Below are 10967 nucleotides of genomic sequence, written 5' to 3' on the forward strand. Positions count from 1 at the left end.
GCGAATGGACCAGAAACATACTGATGCATGGTGTCTGTAATGATCACGAAGTCTGTCCTGGTGGCTATGGGCATCAACTCGTCAAAGTACGAGTAAAGCTCCACTTAGACTTGTTCCTTCGTCTTTGCCTCGGTGAGTGTCCCAATAGATGGGATCGCATCTGTGCGCACAACAACATCCATACTAATGAATACCCGTGCATGGGAAGCCTGCAAACTAGTGATGAGATGCGGGAGATCTTCATAGTTCTAGATCTGACTCTGGATGCGTGCCTTAAGTTCGACTGCTCTAGGCTTCATCATCTTGGGTAAGTGTAACGGGGCTCCCTTGTATCTCATTTTCCATGTTTGCATGTAGTTGACAACAATATGCACGTTTGACAAGATACGTGCTCTCCTAGCATATCATCGCTACCAATCGTTGAGATGGAAAACTACCTTATGCACGGTACCAAGCTTGGAATACAACACTCACATCACTGTCTCAAGGGACAATACTTCATCTAGTATTTACTTCTTCAACTCCGCTTGGGCGGATGCTGTAACCAGGTCTCCTGTTTACTTGGTCATCTGTAACTCCTTAACCATTCGCTCATTCTCAGCTATTAAGAAGCGAACAATTGAGCTAGTAGCTTTGGAATATTCTCTAGTATCATCAGCCAATGCTACTGGATTCTTACGCACGTCAGACGCGATCACTCTTCCTCAAACTGTGTAGGAGATGTGTTGTCATTCGGAGAAGACACTCTGTGAGATTGCACAACTCTATGCTGTGACTCGTCAAATGACATGTTGTGCATCTCTTCTTCCGGATTGTCATCTTAGTATCTCCTTAGTCGCTTGGGACTTTCTCTACTTTCGGATCTGGTGAGTTGGTGGTGTTATCATTGAAAATTTTGTTGTCAAAATTGCTCAGACTGGCTTAAGGACAAACTGTTCTTGCAGCGCATAGATTCTTTTAGCAGTTTCGCAGCGCTACATGTTTAGGCGGTTTCGTAGCGCGCTATGAAATTGGGGATTTGCTCGAGTCTTCAGCAGAAGGTTCATATACTAAATTTTTATGATGAGCAGAGTGATGCAAAGGCCCAGAAAGGGAATGCAGTGGCAATGTATAAACTTGGTGTATTCTACTACTTTGGTTTGAAGGAGGTTCCCCGTGACCATGCGAAATCATTATCATGGTTTCTTAAAGCGGTTGAGAAGGGAGGATATATTGCTAATGTACATGTGCTGAGTGTTAATCAACTATTAGAATCGGCTCTGGACACAGCACGGCATGTGGCAAGTAGTATATTCACCTCGACTACTCCTGTACCTTACGCCCAAATGACAAGCCAGCGTGAAGCTCTTGTAATTTTCCTTCTTCTCTTTTACCAACGATTACACTTGTCAGACTACATATTATCCTCGCCATCCTTTCAGTGTGTTGTCCGCTACCTGAATTCTTCAAAATCCAACTGGAATTGAAAACAGACTTCACAGAAGAGATCAAGAAACTAGGGCTCAACCGAGACTCTAGAGCGTTCACAGGCTTGAATCATTGTTTTGTGCATTAGTTGGAATTCTTTCCGGCACTTCGTTTGGAAGTTTTCTTCACTGCATTCGATTTCTTTGTTCGTTGTGATCGCAGCAGAAGAAGAATGGGGGAAGCGGAGACTGGTGATCCATCAAAGTTACATCAAGAAAGCGGAGAAGCGGAAGAAGGGGAAATTGTGGAGTCAGTAGAGGCTATTGAAAGGCCTATAGAACCTGCAAATACACACCCACTCGAGCATTCATGGACTTTCTGGTTTGATAATCCAAATGGGAAGTCTAAGCGGGTCACCTGGGGTAGTTCCTTGCGACCTGTTTACACCTTCAATACAGTCGAGGACTTCTAGTGTGTTTTTAACAATATAATTCAGCTGAGTAAGTTGATGGCTGGTTCAGACTTTCATTGCTTCAAAGCTGGAATTGAGCCAAAATGGGAAGACCCTAAATGTGCAAATGGAGGGAAGTGGACTGTTACCACCTTGAAAGGAAAGCCTGTTGTCAATACTTTCTGGCTGCACACTTGGTCAATGTGCGTGCTCGACAAGATAAGATTGCCATGTGGACCAAGAATGCTGCAAATAAAGCTGCACAGATGAACATTGGAAATGCAAGGGTTTTCTCTGAAATACTCTGTTTACTGAAATACAGGGATTGGATATACATTCGAAATTGAAGGCCTTTTACCTCTTCCTGGGCGATTATTCTTACATGCAATGGGCACTAAACCCTGAACTGGAGGAAGACTTAATACCTAGGCTGTTGTGAGCTATATTTATATGGATCTCTTACTCCTAATGAGTTTTTACACACTCAGGTTGGCTCTGCAGATAAATATAATATAAGTGATTTGAAGGATGCCATGTTGGTAATCAAAGACCTTTTATCTGTTGCATTATTTTATGCAACTAAATCCAGCTTCACAGCTTCTACTGTCTTGTCTATAACATGCTTCGGCAGGTCCTTTCCTGAAGTTTATAGCAAAGATGGTACAAATGTACACATCAAACATCTAATGACTTTTGATGAAGGACTCTTGAAAATGGACAGAGACACACATGCTATGGATTAGTTTTTCATGGAGCAGGCCTAGAGGTAGATGAGTATGTCCGAAGGTCTTATAAGGTTGCTTATGTGGATGGTATTGAAGTTGATATTGAAGCATGATTATTTGGCTTTGAGCTTCTCAAAAGTCGAATTGCTGTCTTGTTTGTGGCTGAAATATACAGAGTTTTCTTAATATGCTTTAGAGTACATTATTAGTATCTTGATCATGGCATTAGCTATACAGTTGTGACTTCAGTGTTGTTAGGAGCAGCTGTTATTCGTCATTTATCTGTTGTAAGTCCATCAACTGCAAGGAGAAGATAACAAGAATGCAGAGAAGTGATGAGGCTGTGTATGATGAAATTACACAGCAGTTTCGTAGCGCGCTACGAAACTGCTGTAGCTGCATGTTTCAGTTGAGCTAATCAATTATGATTGACAAGTCAGCAAATCTTTTCGAAAGGTGTTGTCTTCATACATGGAAAGGGGTGGCCAGCATATCAGGAGCATGGTGTTGTCCTATTTCCTTGGGTTATAAAAGACTTAAAGTACCCACTGCTGCATACTCGGTGATGGGGGACCAGAACCGAAAAGTTAGGGATATGCTCAGCCAATACAGAACAGATCAAAGCCTTCGGTATTCAAAGCTAGCATGGGACATTAATTGCCCATCTTATGCCATCTCATGCCATCTCAGCTGAATGAAGAGAAAGCCAGGTGTCAAAGCTGCAAGGAGGAATCTTCAACGAAGGAGATAGAATTAGAGTTATAATTAAATTAGAACTTTTTAGAACTTCAGTTAGTGCTGATTGTATTTAATAGATTAGTTCAATAGCGGATAGGGGTAATTAATGGCAATCATCGAGCTCCCCTCATGCTGGAGGTGGAAGCTCTAAGCAGTTAGAAGTATGTGTCTATATAGAGGAGAATGATCGATGTAATTGAGGTTGGATGTTTTTGAAGAAACAGAGTTTATATTGGCTTATGTAAAGACTTGTTACAGTGATATAAAAGACTACTTTTTCTTCTCAGGATTCATACTTTGTTCAGATGCTCAAAATGTATGTGGCTTTGTTTTATCCTTTATGTTTTACAGCTTTATAGATACACAATCACTCTGAATTCACCTAGCTGCTCAGACTTCCTGTGTGTATTTATGAGTTGAGGTTCATTTGAGAAATGTTTCGAGTGTTTAAACATTACATGCCCTGACTTCCATGAATGAGTAGTTTTATGGTTTACTGAAATGGTGTTTGACTCCATGAGCCCAATGGAAGAAATCTTATGTTGTCTGTCCAACCAACATGTTTATTAAGTTTTCATTTCAAGAGTTAGCCCTCTTAGTGTTAATCATAATCAATAGTTTGTTTGAGAGAGCCCTCTCAGGCTAGGGAGGCTAATCCTTAGTCAAGGGTCTGGTCTGAAATAGTTACATAGAGTCTAACTGATTAGCAGCCATCAGTACATGATTTTGTGATAACATTTTGGTGCGTCTGCCGAGAGCCTGAAGATTATTCATTCCCGAAATCAATGGTTGAACTTCTGAAGGTAGCAGGAGCTCAAACATCTTTTTGAGGCTGCAAAACTACCTTGGCGACTCCACACATCAAATAACAAATTAGAAGGTGACTCCACTGCCAAAAGATCAGTAGCTTGATGAAGTTTCAAGATGGATTCTACTGCAAGAATGAATGCCAGGTATGCTCCTATGGATCGGTCTCATATCCCTGGTTTTCCAAATCCTATGCCAAGAATGAATGCCAGGTATGCTCCTATGGATCGGTCTCATATCCCTGGTTTTCCAAATCCTATGCCAAAGGTTGATTGGTTAGATGATCTTCCAATATTCAAAGATGAAAAGAAGGATAATGCTGCTCTCCATTTGGTTAAATTCCATATGCATGTACGCAGTCTTAAGGTTCATTTCCCTGAAGATTGTCTCATGAAAATGTTTATGACCACTTTAGAAGGAAAAGCATGGTCTTGGTATAAAAGTCTGGAAAATGGTTCAATATATTCGCTTGCTAGTTTTCATGATGAATTCTGTGAAATGTATAAAGAAGGTTATCCTTCCTTATTGATGCTTAAAGATTGCTGTAGACATTCTTTAAGTCTTATTAAGTATTTAGAGGATGGTTATGATGATGATGAATTCACGGATGAAGAAATTTTAGAGGCTCTTCATAACAATGCATTCCAGCACCAAGGAGAAGATATAACATCCCATGAAACACAGCATGAAGATCAGCAGGGGTTTATTTGTGAAACCCATGTTTCATCCTTTGATATTGATGTAGAGATACAGCAGATTTGTCAGGCTTCAGACCATGATGAAGATGAAATTGATTGCAAACAGCAAGAAGAAGTACTGGAAGATAGTTTTTATGACCCTCAGGCAGAGGAAAAGCTTGCTCAATTTTGTAATTCCTTGCAGCAGCTTACTTCAAATAATAATCATAATAGTGAGGAAAATTACATTGTTTGTGAGCATCATTCAGAAAGGCAGTTGGATAGTATATCAAATAAATTTGGTGTGGCTGAAGATAAGTTGTCTAAAGATACAGAAAGTTTTGAGAATCAGCAAACTAACCATGTGTTTTTTGACCCTATAGCTGAATACATGGAAAAGATGTACTGTTCAGGCGGCTTCCAGTTATATTTTCATGTTGAAGAACAGTCACACCTCATGCTGCCTCGGTTACTTCAGTATCTGGTTTATTTTTGTTTCAAGCACAGCCAAAGGACTCAAATGTCAGATAAGATAAATGATTGGCTACATTGGAAATTTCACATTGATTGAGCTGAAAGAAGTTTGAAGCTGTTAGGGTAGGTAGGTAGGAAAAGATAAATAAGCTCAAGGTTAACTGAGCATTTGTTTTTTTTTAGTAGATGTAGTTTTCTTTCTCCTACAGTGATCATCCAGCTAAAGCCCGAGGTGAAGGCCCAAGGAGCTGGAAAGGGATGCTTGTCAAGCAAATTTCTGTCTGTCATAAATGGATAAGGCACTGGATCTGCATGTTCTTAGTGTACTGCAGGAGCACACTATCCCAAGTGGAGCCACTGTTATCATTGAAAATTTTGTTGTCAAAATTGCTCAGACTAGCTTAAGGACAAACTGTTCCTGCAGCGCATAGATTCTTTTAGCAGTTTCGCAGCGCTACATGTTTAGGCGGTTTCGTAGCGCGCTACGAAATTGGGGATTTGCTCGAGTCTTCAGCAGAAGGTTCATATACTAAATTTTGATGATGAGCAGAGTGATGCAAAGGCCCAGAAAGGGAATGCAGTGGCAATGTATAAACTTGGTGTATTCTACTACTTTGGTTTGAAGGAGGTTCCCCGTGACCATGCGAAAGCATTATCATGGTTTCTTAAAGCGGTTGAGAAGGGAGGATATATTGCTAATGTACATGTGCTGAGTGTTAATCAACTATTAGAATCGGCTCTGGACACAGCACGGCATGTGGCAAGTAGTATATTCACCTCGACTACTCCTGTACCTTACGCCCAAATGACAAGCCAGCGTGAAGCTCTTGTAATTTTCCTTCTTCTCTTTCACCAACGATTACACTTGTCAGACTACATATTATCCTCGCCATCCTTTCAGTGTGTTGTCCGCTACCCGAATTCTTCAAAATCCAACTGGAATTGAAAACAGACTTCACAGAAGAGATCAAGAAACTAGGGCTCAACCGAGACTCTAGAGCGTTCACAGGCTTGAATCACTGTTTTGTGCATCAGTTGGAATTCTTTCCGGCACTTCGTTTGGAAGTTTTCTTCACTGCATTCGATTTCTTTGTTCGTTGTGATCGCAGCAGAAGAAGAATGGGGGAAGCGGAGACTGGTGATCCATCAAAGTTACATCAAGAAAGCGGAGAAGCGGAAGAAGGGGAAATTGTGGAGTCAGTAGAGGCTATTGAAAGGCCTATAGAACCTGCAAATACACACCCACTCGAGCATTCATGGACTTTCTGGTTTGATAATCCAAATGGGAAGTCTAAGCGGGCCACCTGGGGTAGTTCCTTGCGACCTGTTTACACCTTCAATACAGTCGAGGACTTCTGGTGTGTTTTTAACAATATAATTCAGCCGAGTAAGTTGATGGCTGGTTCAGATTTTCATTGCTTCAAAGCTGGAATTGAGCCAAAATGGGAAGACCCTAAATGTGCAAATGGAGGGAAGTGGACTGTTACCACCTTGAAAGGAAAGCCTGTTGTCGATACTTTCTGGCTGCACACTTGGTCAATGTGCGTGCTCGACAAGATAAGATTGCCATGTGGACCAAGAATGCTGCAAATAAAGCTGCACAGATGAACATTGGAAATGCAAGGGTTTTCTCTCAAATACTCTGTTTACTGAAATACAGGGATTGGATATACATTCGAAATTGAAGGCCTTTTACCTCTTCCTGGGCGATTATTCTTACATGCAATGGGCACTAAACCCTGAACTGGAGGAAGACTTAATACCTAGGCTGTTGTGAGCTATATTTATATGGATCTCTTACTCCTAATGAGTTTTTACACACTCAGGTTGGCTCTGCAGATAAATATAATATCAGTGATTTGAAGGATGCCATGTTGGTAATCAAAGACCTTTTATCTGTTGCATTATTTTATGCAACTAAATCCAGCTTCACAGCTTCTACTGCCTTGTCTATAACATGCTTCGGCAGGTCCTTTCCTGAAGTTTATAGCAAAGATGGTACAAATGTACACATCAAACATCTAAAGACTTTTGATGAAGGACTCTTGAAAATGGACAGAGACACACATGCTATGGATTAGTTTTTCATGGAGCAGGCCTAGAGGTAGATGAGTATGTCCGGAGGTCTTATAAGGTTGCTTATGTGGATGGTATTGAAGTTGGTATTGAAGCATGATTATTTGGCTTTGAGCTTCTCAAAAGTCGAATTGTTGTCTTGTTTGTGGCTGAAATATACAGAGTTTTCTTAATATGCTTTAGAGTACATTATTGGTATCTTGATCATGGCATTAGCTATACAGTGGTGACTTCAGTGTTGTTAGGAGCAGCTGTTATTCGTCATTTATCTGTTGTAAGTCCATCAACTGCAAGGAGAAGATAGCAAGAATGCAGAGAAGTGATGAGGCTGTGTATGATGAAATTACACAGCAGTTTCGTAGCACGCTACGAAACTGCTGTAGCTGCATGTTTCAGTTGAGCTAATCAATTATGATTGACAAGTCAGCAAATCTTTTCGAAAGGTGTTGTCTTCATACATGGAAAGGGGTGGCCAGCATATCAGGAGCATGGTGTTGCCCTATTTCCTTGGGTTATAAAAGACTTAAAGTACCCACTGCTGCATACTCGGTGATGGGGGACCAGAACCGAAAATTTAGGGATATGCTCAGCCAATACAGAACAGATCAAAGCCTTCGGTATTCAAAGCTAGCGTGGGACATTAATTGCCCATCTTATGCCATCTCATGCCATCTCAGCTGAACGAAGAGAAAGCCAGGTGTCAAAGCTGCAAGGAGGAATCTTCAACGAAGGAGATAGAATTAGAGTTATAATTAAATTAGAACTTTTTAGAACTTCAGTTAGTGCTGATTGTATTTAATAGATTAGTTCAATAGCGGATAGGGGTAATTAATGGCAATCATCGAGCTCCCCTCATGCTGGAGGTGGAAGCTCTAAGCAGTTAGAAGTATGTGTCTATATAGAGGAGAATGATCGATGTAATTGAGGTTGGATGTTTTTGAAGAAACAGAGTTTATATTGGCTTATGTAAAGACTTGTTACAGTGATATAAAAGACTACTTTTTCTTCTCAGGATTCATACTTTGTTCAGATGCTCAAAATGTATGTGGCTTTGTTTTATCCTTTATGTTTTACAGCTTTATAGATACACAATCACTCTGAATTCACCTAGCTGCTCAGACTTCCTGTGTGTATTTATGAGTTGAGGTTCATTTGAGAAATGTTTCGAGTGTTTAAACATTACATGCCCTGACTTCCATGAATGAGTAGTTTTATGGTTTACTGAAATGGTGTTTGACTCCATGAGCCCAATGGAAGAAATCTTATGTTGTCTGTCCAACCAGCATGTTTATTAAGTTTTCATTTCAAGAGTTAGCCCTCTTAGTGTTAATCATAATCAAAAGTTTGTTTGAGAGAGCCCTCTCAGGCTAGGGAGGCTAATCCTTAGTCAAGAGTCTGGTCTGAAATAGTTACATAGAGTCTAACTGATTAGCAGCCATCAGTACATGATTTTGTGATAACAGGTGGGTCGAACTCTTGGTGGTAAGGCATGAGGGAAATGTATTTATCTAACTCTTTCTTCTCGGTATCCATATCCATCTACTAAAGTGCTTGTTCAATCTCTCGAGCGAAGTACTACTCCTGCGACTACTCACCCTGTCTGCTTGGTGCCAACTGTTCGGATGAGTCTACTACCTATACGGGTGTAGTTTCATCTGTCTGTACATGCTGCACCCCCTTCTCTTCATGTCCCTACTGCGCTTCCTTCTCCTGTTGGCACAGCTGTTGTTCCTTCCAGAGTTTCTCCTCTAGCTCATGTAACTCCTTCACTGTTTCCTCCATCCTCCGTTTTTCTCTCTGCCTTTGCGCATTCCTCTTGTCACATTGTTGCCTCTTTGTCTCTATTGCCAAAGCTTCTTTTTGCACAAGTGGGTTTTCTCTGAACTTGTAGCTTTGTTCTGCCTCTGCACTATCAACAATCTTTCTCTTGCCTTTGTCATAGGCCAGTATGTTTACCTCTGTTGTTGTTACTATTGGTGCTCTCATGGATGCTGCTTCACGCTGCTTCATTAACCATTCCACAACGATGCTGACCGGTTCATTGGGCCTGGAGAAGCTATAACAATATCTCCATGGGTCTTCCTCTGCCCAATGATACACCCCGTGGATCCATAGAAACTATACTCTTGTGCAGTGATCCTTCACTAAACAATGCGGGTCATATGGATTAAAGCTTCAAATGTCGAAAGGATATTTGTTGATCTCCTCTGTTTCTACATCTGCATGTTTGATGTTCTGTATCTCGTACAACCTAATCCGCAACAAAAGAGTGGGCCTAGGTGCCTTCTTCTTCCGGTGTAGCCTAGCTGACAGTCCTGTTGAGATGTGGTATGGTATTTCTTGCATGACGAGCTTTTCCATTGAAAAAAATTTGGCAAAACATGTAGAGACTTCTCCGTGTTGTACATCCGTATGAAGGTGTCAGACAATGAGGCATACCAATCCGAAATATTGATCAGTGCCTCCATTGTTGCCTTCAACATGCAAGGTGGATCCTACTCAGATATCTTCTACACCGGGGTGACAAAATGATTTGACAGTTGTGTGATAACTCCTCTGAAGTTGCATTTGGAAAACAATTTATAATAAGTATTGACATAGGTTTCCACTAATGTCCATGCACACTTCATTCCCAGGAACTATTGATGGGCACAGATTCCATCCAAGATGTAACCGGACATGTAGAGTTTTGCTTACTGACCTCTAGGCGGCTGCCGAGCTCCTGCTACCTGTTCCTTCAGCCTGTGGGCCAGCATGTCGGACCAGTTGCATGCTTTGCCTTCATTGGCTAGTTGGTCTAACACGATCACCCAACTTTGCGGCAAGGTCTCCGTGCTCTCTTGTCCATACAAGTGACATGCAAATATGACCAAGTATTGATACGCCTTCCGCAATATCTTCGTCTTGTAAATCTGGTTGGGTGTCATCCTGAATTTGGAAGGCTCCTTTAGCCAGTTCTTCAAGATATCCCTAGAGTTGGCATTGTTGTTGGGTAGGCTGAAGGGTGTTTGCATGGTGATACATCTATTGATAATCATGTTCCCTGAAGGTAGAAATCCTCGTCTTGCTGACACTACTCAATTTCATTGTCTCGGGATGAGTGTACGAGATGATCCAATGTATCATGTCCATGCATGGGAATGCAGGATACCTGCATGCAATCTGGTACAAGCCAGACTTATGAATGTTCACATAGACTTGGCGGTCTTCGAGATCTTCCCCAAATGAGCCTGAGAATGCATCATTGACCTCTTTCCATTTGATCTTGATGTCTTTGTTTATGATCAACTTGGTGTCTTCATAGATCAGTAAACTCGTAGACACTCGCTCAACTGTTGCTCCAGTTGTGCTTCCGTCGCTGTCCTTTGACCCTTCTCTATTGGAGGCCATTGATCCTGAACTGGTGAGAGACGGATGAAAACCTACTATATCTGGAGACATGGCAACATGCAAGGCAAGAAATCTGTTAGTTAAAAAAAAAGCAAACTTGAGGGATGACATGCTACATACCTGGGGATTGACTGGCAAGGATTGTGCAATTTTTACTGGGAGGCTAGGAGACTAACTGCCGGAACTATGAAAAAGGAATTCCAGACTGTTGGGAGGTTGGCT

The 10967-nt window shown here is 41.3% G+C and overlaps 2 pseudogenes; both read left to right on the top strand.

The window, feature by feature from the left end:
• Positions 1-1521: 1521 nt before the first annotated feature.
• LOC149211151 (eukaryotic translation initiation factor 4E-1 pseudogene) lies at positions 1522-2696 on the top strand (annotated as a pseudogene).
• A 3440-nt stretch (positions 2697-6136) lies between these two features.
• Positions 6137-7455, top strand: LOC149211152 (eukaryotic translation initiation factor 4E-1 pseudogene; annotated as a pseudogene).
• Positions 7456-10967: the final 3512 nt, after the last annotated feature.

Source organism: Pinus tabuliformis, chromosome 1_2 (assembly GCF_031772625.1).
Source record: "Pinus tabuliformis cultivar Carrire ecotype Pingquan chromosome 1_2, CPIR1, whole genome shotgun sequence".
Taxonomy (NCBI): domain Eukaryota; kingdom Viridiplantae; phylum Streptophyta; class Pinopsida; order Pinales; family Pinaceae; genus Pinus; species Pinus tabuliformis.